This window comes from Sus scrofa, chromosome 1, assembly GCF_054392235.1.
Source record: "Sus scrofa isolate SSC_HxYL_T2T_F1_AM1 chromosome 1, Sscrofa_HxYL_maternal_Yorkshire_Landrace_v2.0, whole genome shotgun sequence".
Taxonomy (NCBI): domain Eukaryota; kingdom Metazoa; phylum Chordata; class Mammalia; order Artiodactyla; family Suidae; genus Sus; species Sus scrofa.
The window spans coordinates 10,293,251-10,312,858 of record NC_139383.1 but is presented as its reverse complement, the minus strand read 5'-3'; the positions used below and the strand labels follow the sequence as shown (position 1 = coordinate 10,312,858).

General features: G+C 40.9%; 1 protein-coding gene across 4 annotated transcripts in view; it reads left to right on the top strand.

Moving 5' to 3' along the window:
- Positions 1-12,236, top strand: part of LOC110259923 (uncharacterized) — an 85,101-nt gene extending 72,865 nt beyond the window's left edge. Inside the window, exons 3-6 of one of the 4 annotated variants that reach the window (XR_014844189.1) lie at positions 2,001-2,283; positions 5,843-6,451; positions 7,068-7,186; positions 8,231-11,447. The gene's annotated coding sequence lies outside the window, so the exon portion shown is untranslated. Of the gene's footprint in view, positions 1-2,000; positions 2,284-5,842; positions 6,452-7,067; positions 7,187-8,230 lie in introns of all 4 variants that reach the window. The other 3 variants (XR_014844188.1, XR_014844194.1, XR_014844190.1) reach the window with 3 other exon arrangements.
- The last annotated feature ends 7,372 nt before the right edge of the window (positions 12,237-19,608 follow it).

The following is a 19,608-nucleotide window of genomic DNA, read 5'->3' as shown; positions in this document are numbered from 1 at the left end:
CTCTGAGGATGTTTCAACCTTTTACAGAGGTTAAAGTAGACGTTTCATAGAGGTTAGTATATATGTTTTGGAAGAGTCTTGTTTCCTTAAAATATTTACAAGTAAAAATGATTTGCCTAATAAAATTTTATTTCTGAAAGCAAAATGGTACACTTGATCACTGGGTCTCCGACGTGTTGGCATGCAAACACCTGGGTAAATGGCAAATGGTAAAAGCGCCCCTTGGGAGTTTTCCCATTCAGAAAGTCTCAAACTAAGGAAGTCCCTGCACGCCCTGGTGTTGGCCACAGTCCTGAAGAGGAGAAGGAGAGAGGGGGAGAGGAGCAGGGGAGATGAGAGGTACCACAGCAGAAACCACCCACCTACTTTCACCTACTTGTTCCCCCTTTCTTACTCAGGCAAAGAGTTAGATGCAAAGAGAACTGGAATAAACTTTGAATGTGGATGCTTTCCACAATTCCCCTCCGTATGCTTTTCCAGACAGCTAGCCTCCTTACCCTGGCCAGAGCGGAGAGAGAGCGGGCTCTAATTACATCTCTCCCAGTCCAGGCAGGCCATGGGGACCATGTCAGTTTGAGCATTTACTCCTGGTTTGTGTTGTTAAGTTTATGGCAGTTAAAAATATAGACCCTGCCCTTCTGTCTTTTTTCAAAATGATGGCAAAGATTTTCACCCAGACACCAAGACGACAGACGTGACATCCTGGACCAGTCCTGAAGATCCTTCCCTAATTCCTGGAGGGAATACCAGCCAGAAGGGTGATCCTGCATTGTCATTTCCCTGACAAGTCTTTCTTTTTTTTTATTGAGGCATAATTTATATATTACAAAATGCCCTATTTTAAGTTAATTCTATTAATTTTGATGAAATTCTACTCCCGTCTTTTTGTTTGTTTGTTTGGTTGGTTGGTTGGTTTTTTTTTTTGTCTTTTTGCCATTTCTAGGGCCGCTCCTGCGGCATATGGAGGTTCCCAGGCCTAGGGGTAGAATCGGAGCTGTAGCCTCTGGCCTACGCCAGAGCCACAGCAACGAGGGATCTGAGCCGCGTCTGCAACCTACACCACAGCTCATGGCAACGCCGGATCGTTAACCCACTGAGCAAGGGCAGGGACCGAACCCGCAACCTCACGGTTCCTAGTCAGATTCATTAACCACTGCGCCACGACGGGAACTCCCTACTCCCATGTTTTTTTGTGTGTTTTTTGGTGTTTTTTTTTTTTTTTTTTTTTTTTTTTGGTCTTTTCTAGGGCCACACCCGCAGCATATGGAGGTTCCCAGGCTAGGGGTCGAATCAGAGCTGTAGCTGCCAAGCCTATGCCAGAGCCACAGCAACGCAGGATCCGAGCCACACCACAGCTCATGGCAACGCCGGATCCTTAACCCACTGAGCAAGGCCAGGGATCGAACCCACAACCTCATCGTTCCTAGTCAGATTCGTTAACCATTGAGCCACGACGGGAACTCCTCCACTCCCATCTAAATCAATGTACACCATAAAATCACTTTTAAAGAAAAGTTATTTTCTGGATGGACCCAATAGCAATGAAACACAATAGCTTCTATTTCCAAATCTTATATTTGCAATCTTAAAAACAGCATCCAAGACTTGAAGATAATGAGATACAGTGTAGTAAACAGTACATTTTACCCCATCTATAAGAATAGTTCTATTTTCCATAGTCATTTAGATAAGAAGCAGAAAATGCTATAAATCACTGTAAAGTGATTTGTACATTAATGTGCAAATCTTAACATTCGTATGCTGAAAAGTGATTAATCATTCTTTATTTTCTTTTCAAATTTTCTTCTACTGCCATATGAATAAGCTGATACACCTTATCTTCTGTCCTATCTGGATTAACAGTCTAGGCTGAATTCCATGCTAACAGCGGGGGTACAGAGCTGCAAATGGTTCTCTTTAAGTCAAAGGAAAAATAACAACAAGTACAGGAACACCTAACTCTGAAATTCTTTTATTTGGGTTTAAACCTCTCTTCACAGCCTCTTTTCAAGTCTTTGGAGCATTATTAAACGATCCTACTATTGATTTTCCGTGCCTCAGTCCTGGTGAAAATGGAGTAACTCGGACCACTAATGACTGAAGTCCACTCACCATCTGAAGGACAGTCACAAAGGCTGGAGCTCATTCCTACAAGCATCCTCATAACTTAGATTTCAACGCCCGGAAATAGGACAGGTGGGAAATAGGACACGGAATTCAACTCGTCTCTCTTGCTTAAATATAGCACTGCTGCTATTTCTGTTACTTATCCTGGGAAATTCTGTAAGTATTGGTATATTGTGCTATTCAGCATGAAGCTCTATGCCTCATTTCTACCTCTGAAATCCAAATATCCAAGTAATCACTTTTAGGAAAGCATTCCTCTACTTTCAGCTCCATTCTCCATGGACTATTTATTTGCGATGCGAAGCTACTGAGTAACTCGAGGTTACAGTAAGAATTTGTCATGCCAGTTTCCATCTTAAAAAGAAAACCTTTTTTTTTTTTCATTTAAGTATAGTTGATTTACAATGTTGTGAAAAAGAAAAGCTTTTAAGACAAACCAATTTTTTTTTTAATGGGTAAAAGAAATGAACAGGCATTTCACATAAGGGGGGTGGGGAGAATGGTCTCCTAAGTTCAACCTCATAAATAATCAGGAAAATGCAAATTAAACCCACAATGAGACACCATTTTACACCCCATCAGATTAGCGAAAATCTGTAGTCTGACAATACCAAGTGTTGATGAGGGTGTGAAAATACAGAAACTCTCATACAAATTAGTGAGAGGGTGGCGGTGTCTACATGGGTAAAGCTGGTAAAGAACAATTTGTATTTAGTAAACTTGGTGCGTATACCCTACATCTTGGCTGTTGTTTTCCTAAGTACATTATATAATGTAGATGTTGTGAGCCTGTAAGTTAGGGGATATTAAATTAGTGTTAATTTTCTTAGGATTAGTAATCCTGGAGTATTTGGGAGTCAAATGTCAAGATGTCGACAACTTGAAAACGGTTCAGCAGGAAAAGATGTGGAGAGAGAAGGAGACTGAAAAAGCGAGCGTGGTCAAATGTCTTTTAAAAGTGGAGGGCTGGAGTTCCCGTCGTGGCGCAGTGGTTAACGAATCCGACTAGGAACCATGAGGTTGCGGGTTCGGTCCCTGCCCTTGCTCAGTGGGTTAACGATCCGGCGTTGCCGTGCGCTGTGGTGTAGGTTGCAGACGCGGCTCGGATCCCGCGTTGCTGTGGCTCTGGCGTAGACCGGTGGCTACAGCTCCGATTCGACCCCTAGCCTGGGAACCTCCATATGCCGCGGGAGCGGCCCAAGAAATAGCAACAACAACAACAACAACAACAAAAAAAAAAAAAAAAAAAAAAAGTGGAGGGTAGGTTATGGGGGCAGAGCCTGTAAGTTTGAATCACGGTTTGGCCACTTATTGATTGTAATCTGGGTGATTTACTTACACTCTCTCTACCTCAGTTTAACTGTCCGTGACATGGGAGTAATGGTAGAGACGTCGTCAGTATTAACTGAGGTAATTCACGGAAACTACTTAGAGCAGTCAGTGCTTTGTCAAAAGCCCTCAATAAATGTCAGTTATTACCCCTGCTGGCTCCATTTTGCAGATGATGTAAATTGAAACTCAGAAAGGTGATGTAACTTGTTCAGTCACAAAACTGGCACTTGATGGCTGGAGCTGGAAGAGCTAAAGCTCTCTGAAAGCTCTCCTCCTAGTCAACACACACAGCAGCCCTGTTCACAACAGCAAAAACCTGAGACAATCCCAGTGCCTGTCTCCTATAGAAAGGATTACTAAACTGTGTTACAGTTCTCTACCAGAACCCCTCTACAGCCAGGGAAAGGAATAAGACAATTAAGATGAGGAGTATCAAAACAATTAAAATAAGTTAGAGGCTTTTATTTTATTCCTAAAGATTTTAGCTGCTCCAGCAAAAGGACTGGTTAAGTCACCAAAATTACCATGATTAATCAAAAAATGTTTTGTAGTTCCCGCTGTGGTGCAGTGGGTTAGGATATGACTACAGCTGCTCACGTCACTGCAGAGGCATGTGTCTGATCCCTGACCTGATGCAATGGGTTAGGATCCAGCATTGCTGCAGCTGTGGCATAAGTTGCAGCTGCAGCCTGGACTCAATCCCTAGCCAGGGAACTTCCATATGTGAGGGTGGGGCCCCCCAAAATGTTTAGTTTGTACTTCACCACAGCTGCTCTCTATAAGAGCAAGAAATTACTATCCGAATGTTGAACAGGTAAAACCAAAGAATTACTCCTACAATGAACTGATTTGCAGCCATTAAAGCAGTGTTTTTATTTTTAAATTTTTTATTTTCCTTTTTTGGCTGCCCCCTTGGCATATGGTAGTTCCCCAGGCCAGGGATCAAACCCACATCCTCACAGAGACTGTGTGGTTTCCTTAACCCGATGAGCCACAGTGGCAACTCCGCAAAAAATAATTTTAATGCACAGGGATAATAAACACCAATTTACGTGAAGAAGGGAAATGAGATTAGGAAGAAGGACGCGTGGTGTGGTGGGGGCTTCAATTATACCTGAAATGCTGTATCTCTTGGGCTGACTGGGAGCGTACAGATGTTTGTTATCTGTTTCTTCATGGGTTTTTCATATGCCTGAAATGTTTCACAATAAAAGAGAACACATACAATGACATAAAAATTTAAAGTCAGGTGTACCTCTAGAAATGTAATTAATTTCATTTCTAGAAGGTGCAATCATGGACTTTTGGACTAATTTCTTAAAATATTTGTATATATTTTTTGACAAAAACATTTCCAAACCAGAATATTTCATTTCTGCTAAAACAGAAATGACTTAATGAGGATATCTGGGAGTTCCCTTTGTGGCTCAGTGGTTAATGAACCTGAACCCAACTAGGATTCAGGTTCGATCCCTGGCCTCGCTCAGTGGGTTAAGGATCTGGCATTGCTATGGGCTGTGATGTAGGCCAGCAGCTACAGTTCCAATTTGACCCCTAGCCTGGGAACCTCCATATGCCATGGGTTCGGCCTTAGACCCCCCCCCAAAAAAAAAAAAAGAGAAAATCTGATTACAGTTATTACCCAATTATGTTCAAAACCCAGACTATCTTCACTGGGGAAAAAATGAAAATGTATGACCCCCCCTTCCCTAAAAGACACATATTTTTTTTTAAGAGGGGGTTTCAAGAAAGGCATTGAACTTGTAAAAAAAAAAATAGTAGTCATTTTTATTCTTTCCTCCTATTCTAAACTTAGGGGGAACTCCACAGCTCAGGGAAGCCCCTGGGTGTCTAAGCCCCTGTGCTTCCAGCCTTGGCAGGGCTGATGATCCCAATCCTGGCCGACTTGGTCAGGAGGCAGAATTACACATTTGCACATGGTTAAACAGTTTCGTCAGTGAAATAGATTTAAACGAGCTTTAAAAAGAAGGAAAGGAAAACATTTGGTGCATTCCACGTTTTCCCTCAAGTATACTGTACCTTCAAGTCCTGCTGCATTTTGCATTCCTCAGAGCTCAAAAAAAAAAAAAAAAGCTATTTAAATTGTGCACATAAATCGCTCCATCCCTTGTGAAATAACCACTGTCTCCTCCAAAAGAATAAGGGGGGACCTGTCCCAAGTGGCTATACCCTGGGGGTGAGAAGCCCAGCTCAGAGAATCAAATGCGGGTGATTTGAACGGACATGCATTCTGCCTTGAATGCTGGAGAGCTCAGAAGTTCTCATTTTTTCTGTTCCCCATTCACCCCAATCTTTGGGTTAAAAACTCATGTTTTTAAAGCTGATAAGTTCTAACTCCTGATGCTCTCAGCAGTTTCAGCAGGTGGAAAATAGAAGATGACAAGGGTAAAATGGCTCTCAAAAAAGCCTGAAGAAAGAAACTCAGAACAAAACTGGAAAAGGTGACGACCACCAGAAATTAACAATGACATCTATGGAGGGGCGCGTGTGCTCCCAGCAAAGAGACCTTCCTTTTCCCAGAGTCCACCGCTCACTTCCTGGAACACAGACGCGACCTGATTGACAACCATTCTGTTTACACACCACACGCCCTTGGGGAGTCGTCGTCCGGTGTTCAGAAGCCGATGCCTGTGTCCTGTTCTATACGCTTCCTCTGGAAAGGAGCGGCCTGCGAGGGGCGGGGCACTGGGAGGCCTCCCCACCCCATGCCCAGGCGCCCGCCAAGGAGGCACTGGGGAGAAGGAAACCGGTTTCCGTGCCAGCCCACCCAGGGTCGGCCAGCGGGGAAGAACACCAGTCATCTGCCAGGCACGTCCCAGGGCCTCCATCCTGGCGCACTACTGATGAGAACCTCGGGGAACCGAGGGATTCCCGACCCAAAGCCTGCCCTGTCTAGCACATGCACGCGCACACATTCACACGGGCGCGCGCACTCCCTCACAGCCACCCACTGGGCCAGTAGGCATTGCTGGTAGGTGCCTCCCCTTTCCATGGAAGGTGCTTAGTAGCTGAATTCAGCGATAAGGAAAAATCCGAAGGCAGCCCTTGCTCCAGGCCCTCCTCTAGAAAAGCCTGGAAGCTTGACTTCCCAGGGCGAGGGAGGGAAGTCCACCCCACTTTTGGGTGGCCAAAAACCGCTCTTTCCCTTTTGGGCCTGGCTTTCCCTGTAACTAAAAGGGTTAAAATAGCATTCAGTTGCTTCTGTGGAACAGCAGCGGGATCTTCGGTTCAGAGTTAAATTCATCCCCTTCCATGATATGGCACCACGCTAGGCACTTGTACGAAAATTAACTCACCTTGTCGTCACTCATGGGCATGGGGTTGCTATTAATATCTGCCTGGTAAGCGAAGGAAAAGGGGTTTAGTAGGTCGTGCTGTTTGTATAAAGTCATACTGACTAGCTCAGACTTGCAGAGCTAGCTTTTTAAACTCAAGTTTCAATACTACGTAAGTTACAAGTGATTTCACCCTTGACCGATTGTTTTTCTCTCTAGCTCTTTCTCAGAAGTCGTTTTCATTTGGTCCTTTTCCTCCTTTTCTCATCCTTTTCTTTCTGTTCCCTTCCCCCCACGGTTACTTTTTTCTAGACTCTGGATGGCTGGAGAGGAGGAGGATTAAAGGGCTGTAAGCAGGGGAAATCCTACCCATAAGAAAAGGATGAGGGCAGAGCCGGGGACTTCTGCTCCTGCTGCCAAGTTAATGCGGTGTAAGAACCAGCTGTGTCGGGTCTGGACACGCTTTTCTGTTCTGCAGCTCCCAGAATTTTTTTTTTTTTTTTTTTTTTTTTTTTTTGTCACTTTAACTTGAGTGATCTTTGCTGCCCCTTAAGGCAGGTAGCACACCTGACTCACAAAGCTTCAGATGAGTTGAGTTCAAAGTTTTATTTTCTACTTTTAAAGCCCTCAATAAATTAGGGCAAAGGTAGTTTGGAATCCAGCCTCCTGCCCTGGCGGTCCTCTGGGATTATATTATTAACGTTGGCTAAGCAATCTGCTCTTGAGAAACCAGGTGTAACGAGACCTGGGCGCAGGGATCTTGGGGTTGTTTGTGGAACTTTCTCCTCCTCTGTGGCCTATGCCAAAGTTTTTCTGGAGCAATCCTGCGAGCTTGGTGCCAGCGCTACGTGGTGCCTTCGCATGAATAAGGAAAGAGGTCACTGAATTCTGGGCTGCAGGTTCAGGACACGCTTCCCGCCATCCGCACCCTTACCTCTACCCCCATCCCCTTTAGAAACCTAGTTCGCTAATAGTAAAAGAGAAGTGAGGCATTGAATCGAGTTCTTAGGATTAAAGTAATATAGTACAGTCACAATGAACATACTGCACAAATCTAAGTTGATCCTAAAGAAAGCAATTCATTCTTACTGTTCTGTTTCCCTTATCTTTATGTGGAATCATAATTTTGTCCTCGCTCTCTGTTTTTACATTTCCAGTAAAATCATTGTTAGTTTCTAAGACTCTTAAAAATTAGAGTGTCAGGGAGAGTCAGCAGTTCCTGCTTTTTTCTCTGAGCATGTGTACCTGCAGATCTGCAGGAATTTAGAGCAGCAGAAGGAAGGTGGCATAAGGTGGCTTCCTTCCAACCCGCTGGGGTTCCCCCTTAGTGACACCAAAATCCTGTTCTGGAAGATCCGCCCACTCATCAGGTTCCCAACAACAACAACAACAAACGGGTGGGAGTGGAAACTATGGAAGGCTCTGCCACCATGAAATGAGCTTGCTGATCTTCGGAATGCCTTCCTTTTGAACAGAGTGGAACTTGGAAAAACAGAGGCTCTCCCGCAGGAAGAAAGCAAAAAGAGAAGCTGAACCGCTTATCAAAAATAAAGGAAATCTTTTTCACTCTGCTTTGTGCTGTGATCTCAACCTACTGGAAGTCAGACCCCAAAGATCTACAAGCCCAAACTGACAAGAATATCATGCTGTCACCTCCATGGGATTTGAAAAAAGCTGAGCAATGACACCATTCCTCATGACCGTCCAGCACATTCTACAGTGATCTTCACGGTGACACCAGCTGCTTCTCTACATCCAGTTATTTATTAGAAGGTGTTCTGCAAGGAGAAAAGGCACCCTTTCGACTTTATTCCAATATAGTGGTCATTTTTATGGGCCTTTATCACAGTGGTCCCCAAAGCATTTTACAGCGGAATCTAAATCTATCTATTATAATGGGGAAAATACGGACATTTAGGGAACTGAAATGAGAAAACCCTTTGGCTGGAATAATTTATCCTTTATTTCACGAAGGCTCTCCATAACATAGAACCTATCTGAGTGGTAAATAAGGTTCAAAGTCATGGAGAAAATGATCCTAAGATTATATTTCGTTTTTACTCTTCCTTATGCTCTCTGAGTCAATTTCGAAAGTTAATGGTATTCACAATGGGGCAGTCTTTTTCTTACACCTTTGCAAATCAACACTGACATGTGTCCTTAAATACAATTAAAAACCAACTCTTAATTGTTTAAATCATGGGGCAAAAAATAGTTATAACCAACAGACCAAAGGACCATCCACAGAGTAAGAAGTAGATGAAGTGGATTGAAGGGGAAAGTAGGGGGAGTAATCTAAATTACTGATTGTTCCTTTTCTCAAAATTCTTTTTGGCAAAGATTACACCAAATATCAATCAATTTTATAATAAGACTATCAAAGCTGTTTCATTAAATACTCTCCCTTTTCTCACGATTTTCTCGACAGGATTTTCCCACTTAGCCCCCTATCAATCCAGGGTTATGATTGTGCTGCAACTTGGGAGATCACTTGTATCAAATATTAATATTTGTATAGTTATTAAAGTATTTGATGATTTGTGCTGGGACTCCCAAATTAAATATAGCATAAGATTATTTTCTAACCTTTGGTCTTTGCTGGAACAACTTGTAGGATGATTTATATTTTAACTGGTATGTATAATAATGAAACACTTTTTAAAAGTACAGCATCGAAGAAAAATCTTTTACATTATATCGTGTAGCGGTTTTCAGACTGCATTTAACCAAGGATTCTTTTCCCCCAAAACATATTAAACAGAAGCCAAATAACTAAAATAGATAAAAACAGAGTGTTGGGGCATAGCCAGGGGACGAGCAGGTTTTAGTGCTTTCGACCTTTTCAGGGGGCCACAGAAGCACCTTTGAGGAATACAGGAGCTCTAGAAAGTGTGAAAGCCAGTGTAGTACTGTAAGACTTATTAAAAAGAAAATAAATAAAGGACACTGTTGGAGATGAGATACCTCTTCCTTGCAACTGTGTACATGTACCTACTTTTGTGTTTGTGAAATCTCACTCAATATCTGGCTCCTATCTTTATCATTCTTTCTCTCAAGCTGCAATTTTTGTGGCATTTTATGATAGTGCAAATGGATACTATGTCTATAAGTTTCAAATTCTTACTTTAAAAAAAATACACCACAGAAAAAGTCAGAGGGCATGTTAGCACAAAATACATGTGACCTTAATGAAGTTATTTAGATAAATATTTTTATGTTGTAGACTAACAGTAGCACCTCAAGAAATGATTATAAAATTATGATTAGGACTTTAGAGACTATTTCACCTCCAAATTCTGATCTTTTTTTTTTTTTTTTTTCTTTTCAGTTCAGAATACTGAGGTCCTGGAACATGAGGGACTTCACTGCAGTTACCGGGGTAGATTCCAGGTCCAAACACAATTCTCTTGGCCTTGAGTCACATGCTTTTTCCACTAATCTATGTATTGCATTATATAAATGAACATAAAACTTTTACAACTTGAAAATACCAAAAGTAACTATTGACCAAAATCAGGTGAATATTTCTATGTTTATTTTGACTAGTCCAGTCTGGTTCACTTTCAGTCACAGTCAAAAAACAGAGCTTGTGTTAGATCGAAGATCATAGAAACATCGTTAAACAACACTTGTCTCCTGCAAAAGGATTTCAGGAGGTCAAACAGGGAGACAAAATACTAAAATACACAAAGCATTCATGCCTTCCTTGGAAAGCAGAGCTTGCATAAGCATGTCATGGAGACAGATTAGCAAATCTGAGGCTGATAGTGGAAGGCTGAAACTTTGATTTGGAAGAGTTTGGTCCTTTTCCACCGCTGAGAGCTCTTTTCACACCTAATTCCTTGAGCAGAAAGTGGTAAGAGATTGATCCAGAAGCCCAGAGCATGAAATAACAAAGGTCTGTGATTTTGGCCTGCCTTGTGTATTGACTGTCAAAATAAGGGAGGTTCATGTGGTTCTAAACTAGTCTGGATATATTTGTGCATATGCTGCATACATTTTCAAAGTACATAATTGGACACTCTATGTATAAGTCTCATTTCTTTAAACATGCCATTCTCTGCTTCAGGCTAAGTTGGAATTGTTTGTATAAGTTCCTTTTGCGCTTTCAAGAGAAATAGTAGTGAAGGATTTGCTATGAACCAAATTTTTACACTAGTTTCTTTTCCTGTTTTGGGGGGCAGCTTTGTTTCTGCCAGGGGATATTAGCTCCTGTAATGTTAGTTGTTGTGTGCTTAATTGTGTATATAGTTATATGAGATGTGTTTCAGTATTTATAAACGCAAATGTTTAGAGTGGACCACTACCACTGGCTTCAGCCAGGCAGCCGGACAAGAGGGTGGGTCTGTAGGTGAGGTTGTTCAGTCAAATCTGTTGACCTTAACAAGTCTCCAGCTGGGGACTTACCTGTTGTTTAGAATAGTTTGGTAAACGGAGGGTATTTATCTTTGCAAAAGCATCTGGAGTCCTTGGGGGCAAAGTTAATATTTGTTATCCCCTTTATTCATATTACATTATCCAGATTGGCCTTGATTTTTAAATTTACTCTGTTCAGTATTTAAAGTTTTCTCGAAGCAAAGCTAAAAAGAAAAAAGAAAAGTGCTTACTGTCTTTTATGTAATACTTGCTCATCCTACCTCACCGGACTGGTGTGAAGCGCAAATAAATTTGAAATTGTAAGGACCTTGTAAACTGTGAAGTATTATTCACATCTGTGGATGTGGTTACATGTTTGAAATACATGGCAGCACTGAAGCCAAGATAAAAAGTTCAGATGACTATTTCGACCCACTCCAATGAAGACATATGCCACTGGGTTTTCCTTTAGCAGCTTTATCAAAGTGTAATTTACATGCCATAGAAACTGTAAGCATGCAGTTGTGCCGCCATCACTAGAAACCAGTTTTAGAGCATTTCCATAACATCAAAATGTTCCCTCTTGCCCGTTAGCCGTTAATCCCTTTTCTTACCCCCAGCCCCAAGAAATCACTGGCATGCTTGATGTCTCTGTAAATTTACCTTTTCTTGACATTTTATATAAATGGAATCACATAAATGTAGTCTTTTCCATCTGGCTTCTTTCATCTAGCATGTGTTTTTAAGATTTATCCACATTAGGGAGTTCCCACAGTGGCACAATGGGTTGTGATCTGGCTTGTCTCTGTAGAGGCGCTGGTTCGATCCCCAGCCTGGCACAGTGGGTTGAGGATCCAGTGTTGCTGCAGCTGTGGCATAGGTCACAGCTCTGGTTCGGATTTGATCCCTGGTCCAGGAACTTCCATATGCCAGGGTCAGGGCTGAGAGAGAAAAAAAAAAAATGTTATCATGTTATAACATGTTTCATTACTTGGTCCTTTTTATTGCTGAGTAGATTTCCATTATATGGGTATACCACGTGCTGTTTATCTATTTGTCACCTGATAGACATTTGGGTTGCTTTCAGTTTAGGGCCATTATGAATAAAACCACTGTGAACATTCACATATCTTTGGACATATGTTTTCATTTCTCTTGAGTGGATTCATAGGCTTGAATTGTGTTTCATGGTAAGTGTGTGTTTAACTTTTTAGGAAAATGCCAATCTGTTATCCCAAGTGTCTATATCATTTTATTTTTTTTCATCAGCAATGTATGAGGGTTCTAGTTGCTCCACATCCTTGCCAGCACTTTATATTGTCTGTCTTTTTTTTTTTTTTTTTTTGTCTTTTTGCCATTTCTTGGGCCGCCCTCGCGGCACATGGAGGTTCCCAGGCTAGGGGGTCCGATCGGAGCTGCAGCCACCGGCCTACACCAGAGCCATAGCAACGCAGGATCCGAGCCGCATCTGCGACCCACACCACAGCTCATGGCAACGCCGGATCCTTAACCCACTGAGCAAGGCCAGGGATCGAACCCGCAACCCCATGGTTCCCAGTTGGATTCACCAACCACTGCGCCATGACGGGAACTCCTATTGTCTGTCTTTTTGATTATCGCCATCCTAGTGAGTGGGTACTGATATCTCATTGCAGTTTGGATTTGCATTTCCCTAATGGCTAATGACGCTGAACATCTTTTTGTGTTCTTATTAGACATTAGTATACCTTTGTTGTTAAAAGGTCTATTCAAATCTTTTGCTCATTGTTAAAACTAGGTTAACTGCCTTGCTTGGACACCACTTTTCTTTGGTTTTTTTTACCATTAATTACCCCTTCATCTTACACTCATGATGCTTGTATTCTGCTGTCTTCCACGTCTACTGAACTTCTATACTGTTATTTAACTTTTAGGGAGAATGCATTTTCTTTCTTCAATTTTTTTTTAAATTTTTCGATTGAAGTATAATTGATATATAATCATTTTAATTGTGGATGTAAACAGAATTTAATATTTGTATATACTGCAAAATGGTCATCGCAATAGGTCTAGTTCACATCTGTCATCATTCATAAGAATTTTTTTTCTTGTGATGAGAACTTTTAAGATTTACTCTCCTAGCAACTTTCAAATATGCAATATAGGAGCTCCCACTGTGGTTCAGTGGGTTAAGAATCTGACTGCAGCAGCTCAGCTTGCTGTGGAGTCTCAGATTTGATCCCCAGCCTGGCGCAGTGGGTTAAAGGATCTGGCCTTGCCAAAGCTGTGACTTAGATTCAGTCCCTGGTCCTGGAACTTCCATGTGCTGCAGATGGGGCCATTAAAAAAAAAAAAATATATATATATATATATATATATATATATATATATATATATATGCAATACAGCATTATTAATTTTAATCATCATACTGTATATTATACCCCCAGGACTTATTTATATAAATGGAAGTTTGTACCTTTTGACCTCCTTCATTTTACCCATCCCCTCCACACCAGCCTCTGGCAACCACCAATCAATTCTCTATATGAATGAGCCATTTTTTTTAAGATCCCATGTATAAGTGAGATTATGTGGTATTTGCCTTTCTCTGACTTATTTCACTTAGCATAGTGCCTTGAAGACCCATCCATGTTGTCATAAATGGCAACATTTCCTTTGTATAACAGAATAATATTCTATTGTATGTATATACCACATTTCCTTTATCCATCCATCAATAACACTTTCTCTATATGGGAGTTCCCAGGCTAGGGGTCCAATCGGAGCTACAGCTACCACCCTAGGCCACAGCCACAGTAACTTGGACTCTGAGCCATGTCTGTGACATATGCCACAGCTCATAGCAATGCTGGATCCCCAACCCACTGAGCAAGGCCAGGAATCAAACCCGCATCCTCATGGATACTAGTCGGTTTCCTTATCACTGAGCCACAAGGGGAACTCCCTCCAAACTTGATTTTTAAACTCCTTCAAGAAACCAAGCACTTTCACCTTCTTTTTTCTAAAATAGTCCTAGCAAAAATGCTCTAAAAAGTATATTCTCAATATTTTTGCATAAATGATAAAAAGCTCATCAATCATCTTTATGAAAATATGATCAGAACACTTGGTATCATAATTTAGTAGGTCAAATTGAATTTTCTTTATTGCTTTTTTTCTTGTATTCTTTTTCTCTTTAAGGCTGCACCTGTAGCATATGGATATTCCCAGGCTAGGGGCTGAATTAGAGCTCCAGCCACCAGCCTACACCACAGCCACAGCAAGACTGGGTCCTTAACCCACTGAGCGAGGCCAGGAATCAAATCCACATCCTCATGGATACTAGTTGGCTTCATAACCTGCTGAGCCCAGTTTCTTCATTACTTATTTTGTACATCAGATTTTTCCATTTTAAAACCATTTTTGAAAGGAAGGAGTGCTTATATAAACTCGCACAAGCAAATTTAATTATCAGAGAAAAAAGGAATTCTGAGGAAACATTAATATTTTATGGTAGTTAATATGTTTAAATAAAATAAACTCAAAATCTTAGGTATTGTTTTTCCTATAAATGTCCCTAAGTCTCTTAACAAAAATAGCAAAAACATAATTAATCACAAAATAGTCAATGTTTTCAAGTGTACCCATGGGCAAGTAGAAAGCAACCAAATACCTCAACTATCACCAGTACTCTGGACTCAAAATAAAAGATTTCAAATTATAAACTTACTTATGTATAGGACTGAATGTAAAACAAAAACAACTTCCCCTATAACTGGTAAATAACAGGAGGGAAAAAAAAAAAAAAAAACTTTTGAGCCTTGCCTGGAAGGATGCCAAAGATATACACTTGAGAATATTTTAAGGTAATTAGCATTTTTGTCTCTGTGTCAGTAAAAATAGGCTTTTGCCTGCTACTAATTTTCTTTGGGTTACTGAGACCATTGTATGAATGAAGGGCTGCTAAAGGCCATTTATATTGTGCAAACAGAGGCACAAATTAGAGAGGGCATGTTAATAAGGAGAGGGGGCTTATGAGTGCTCAATTATGAGCCCAGAACCTGTTTCTATTTTAGGGGGATAGAAAACACATCAATCTTGCTTTTAGAATATTTTCAATTAAAATGAACAGCACACGGCACACTAAGAACCAGCAAAGGCTGCAGCCATGTGGATTTTGAATAATTTTTACATACCGTCTTAGTATCAAAACTGAATACGTATAATGGGCTGAAATATAATTTGAGATCCCGGAAGACCAAGGTCCCTGAGCTGCATAAGAAATTCTAAAGGAAAAGAAATAGAAAACTAGACCATCTGTTTCACTTTTTAGCATGCAACCTATAGAGTAGAATATTTGGAGTAGAATATTTGAAAGAGGATGCTGTTTAAAACCTGAATAGGGATGAAATACAGTGTGTACACTCACAACGTATCATTAACCTCCTCCCTCCTAAGAATAATCAATAGCGTCTGCAAGCCTGTTCCAGACGTTAAAAGCAGAGCACCATGTTAGCTGCACAGAGGTTCACTTCTCCCCACGCGGAGACAACAGTGAGTAGATCACTCTTGGGCCCTGGGCAGCACCTCCTGCCTAATTGGGGTGAGCAGAGGGAGGTATCCACTCTGCACAGGCAAGCATTTGGGGAACCTAATTGCAGTGTGCATATGCAAGTATGCATCAGCGGCATATCCAATTTGCCCCTGTTTTAACCACTACATCCAATTGCCTGATAACATGGCTTTTTATATGTATTTATGAAAACATTTCAAGATGCCCCCGAAGCTAGCTTTTCCCCTATGTAAAATACCTATTTTAGAATTATCGCTAACCAGTGACCAGCATTCACATAGTGTTCACAGAGGAAAAGCACTGAATAACACAGCGAAGGATTGGAAGAAGGAATGATGCCTTTGGTCTCAAAGCAGAGAAACCACTACCCCACCTGTCCAGTGCTGAACTTCGGCAAACCATGATTGTATTGAATTTTTAGCCTTTCTTTTTCAGGTAGTGCTAGTCTTCTCTCTTGAAAACCTTTGTAACTATTAAAGCTGAAGTGCCATTTAAAGAAAAAGAAAGGCAAAGAAATGAGCTACAGGAAGCCATGGTGAGTTGTTTGTCAATGTATCTTTTCTTGAGCCCATTGGGGAAGCAGGCTTCAGGGTGATGGGATCATAGGCTTTATTTTGAATTTGTCTGTTATAACCTTAAAGCTTTCTTCAAGGGAGATACATAGGGTTCAGGCCTGATACACAATGTCTGTTGCTATGGAAAGGTTTGTACTTAACCATATTACAGTGTTCTGTTAGGAGCCGGGAAGCTGGGATATCAGTTCAGCTCTTTTTAAAAACCGTATGTTTTGAGATAAAACAACACAAAACAAAAAACATGTACAGCCCATATTTCCGACCTTAGAGAACAGTTTTAAAGGCCTTCTGTACCTTATATGTATCAAGAAGATAGTCTGCCTTCTAAGATCCATAGTAGCCTCTTACGCTGTATAGCATTATTATAGTAATAATGCTATAGACGGCAATTACTTCCAGTATGCTATCTACTCTCCATCTCTAAACTCGTGTCCTGTGGCCTTTCTCATTTCTACTTGAATATCTGCTGGTGGTGCCACAAGAGCTCTCCTTTGGGCAGTGTATCTCGTGCTCCATTCTCAGGGAGCAGTTTCAGCACGGGAGGATTGTTCAGTGAATGCTGTTCTTCACGAGTCCATCATTCAAAATGGAGGCTTCCCCAGTATTAAAATCTTGGCTTTTCTGGAAAAATGCAACAGTAGCCTAAATAGTCCAAAAATGTTCAGGTTTCACATTTTTCTTTGTATCAAAGATTGCCAAGTACTTTTTGTTTCTTGTTTGGGTTTTTTTTTTTTTTTTTTTTTTTGGTTTGTTTTTGTTTTTTGTCTTTTCGTCTGAGGCATATGGAGGTTCCCAGGCTCAGGGTCCAATCAGAGCTATAGCTGCCAGACTACACCACAGCCACAGCAATGCAGGATCCAAGCCACATCTGCGACCTGCACGACAGCTCATGGCAATGCTGGATCCTTAACCCACTGAGCGAGGCCAGGGATTGAACCGGCGTCTTCATGGAAGCTACTCAGGTTCGTTAGGAACTCCTACACAGGAACTCCTAGGCTGTGTGGTCTTGGGCAGGCTTCTTAACCATCTCTTTGCCTGTTCCCACATCTATGGCACTGGGATAATAATAGTATCTATTTCATGAGTCTGAAGTGGGAATTAAATGAGATAGTTCCGGAAAAGCACTTAGAGTAGTGCCTGGCACATAGTAGGTATGCAGTAAGTGTTCATTTATTACGTTGCAGAATGTCTTCATCATCCTATGATTTTTAATCTTGCCTTTTTACATGAATATGCAGCCACTTCCCTTCACTCAGAAGAATTTAAACCAGTAGAATCTAATGCAGTGAGACAGGATGTTTGAAAAATATGTAGGTTTGGGGGACTTTCCTGTGTCCCACAAATAATATTAAGAATGTAATTGATGGCTTCCCCATACCTGGAAGGACAACTGTGCCTTTCATTCTGCAATAACTGTGATTCCCTCTTTGCCCACTGTCCTGCTAAAAGCACCTTTTTGGTTTTCAAGATGATATAAATGTAAAAACAGTTTGTCTAGAGGTGTATGTACTACATATATCCTTAAAATTTGTTCATAGCACTGCTTTATTAACAATCCTTATATGTTATTAAGTGTAGAAAAAGGTTTAAAATAACTTTGATTATTTAACTCCACATATGCAAGGCTTTACCTGTATCCCAAGTATAATAACTGTAGACATACAGAAAAAGACCAGGAGTTCCCGTCATGGCACAGCGGAAATGAATCCAAGACGGAACCATGAGGTTGCAGGTTTGATCCCCGCCCTGGATCAGTGGGTTAAAGATCCAGCATTGCCGTGAGCTGTGGTGTAGGTCGCAGATGTGGCCTGGATCCCGTGTTGCTGTGGCTGTGGTCTAGACCAGCAGCTACAGCTCTGATTTGATCCTGGCCTGGGAACCTCCATATGCCACAAGTAAGGCCCTAAAAAGACAAAAGACAAAAAAAAAAAAAAAGGAAAAAAGAAAAGAAAAGGAAAAACAGCTCGTGTTGTGCCTATCCAAACTGACGCCTAAGGTTTCAGCCCAGACATAGAATCATTGTCAGTATTTGGAATTTACTCACAACTAGCAGAACCACTATTAGTAGGCCAGTTTTCTTTACTCAGAACATAATGTGGTACTGTCAAGTCAGTCTAGCTACAATTGAATGGAATTTTTTTTTTTCTCTAACGTGTTTTTTTCCCCCCGCAATTCATTTATATACTTCTCTAGGAAGGTCAAATCCCCCTGTAAATATTATCTAATTTATTCTCACAACATCTTTCAGAGATAGGGTACATTTGTCTGTATTATTAGCACCTAGTGTTAGGAGATTCACATTTACTTTGTTGGGAGTCATTGGGAATAAATCTCAGGTAGACACTAATGGAAACTATAATAGGAGATAAATACAGGTATGTCTGCAAATGAAGATATTTTCCCACCTTTGAAATCTGTTGACTAAAAAGATAAAAAGTGGAACAACTTATGATGATTGAATAGTAATAAAAAGCAGCATTTAATCTAAATCTCTCCTTCCCATGATTACAGCATGCTAAATATTACTCAATACTAGGGAGTCTGCTGATGAGCTCTGTAAATGTTTTCCAATAAAATTAAATAGATTAGATTTAGACGGAGAATGCTAATGGTTCTAGAGCTTTAAAAGAGTCTTCTTTAAAAATTTTCCTGAAAAATACAGTTTAAGGCTCTGTCACAGTGACATCAGTCAGAGCAGAGTGAATCTCTTTGTTTCCATGAGGACAGACCAGGCGGAGGCCACCACCATGTCGAGAAGTTCTGGCCGTCTGCGATCCGTTATTGCTAATTCTCTTCATGTATCTTGCCTGCTGCTTTGTTTTGGTTGTCAAAGTTTGTTACTGAGACAAGACTAAGATCATCCTACTCTGACAGTCGCAGATTGAGTTGGCATGACGCGCCATGAGGTGAGTCTAATTGCTGTTAATATTGGAAGGATGAATAATCCTATTAAAAAGCACAGTTATGAAAAAATAAATAAGTGAAGGCAAGTCTCGATTACATGAAAGAAGGACAGCTTGATGAGGGGGAACCCATTAACCTGAAAGGAAGCAGTTCTTTGCTTCCAAATTAGCAATTGTGAGCAAGCCTGCATTCATACTAAATCGAAAGGGAAACAGTTTTTTCTGATTCTTTCATAGACTTAAATATTAGATTTCCCTACATGTGGAAAAAGAGATCCTACTGTGATTCCTAGTTATTAATAGAATATCAAAATGCCACATTAGGTAGGTTTATAGGAAAATGTTCACATTGTTCCTTGGGTATTATCGATGAGTTAAAAGAGGTAACTCTTTGGAGTTCCCATCGTGGCGCAGCGGAAATGAATCCAACTAGCATCCATGAGGATGTGGGTTCAATCCCTGGC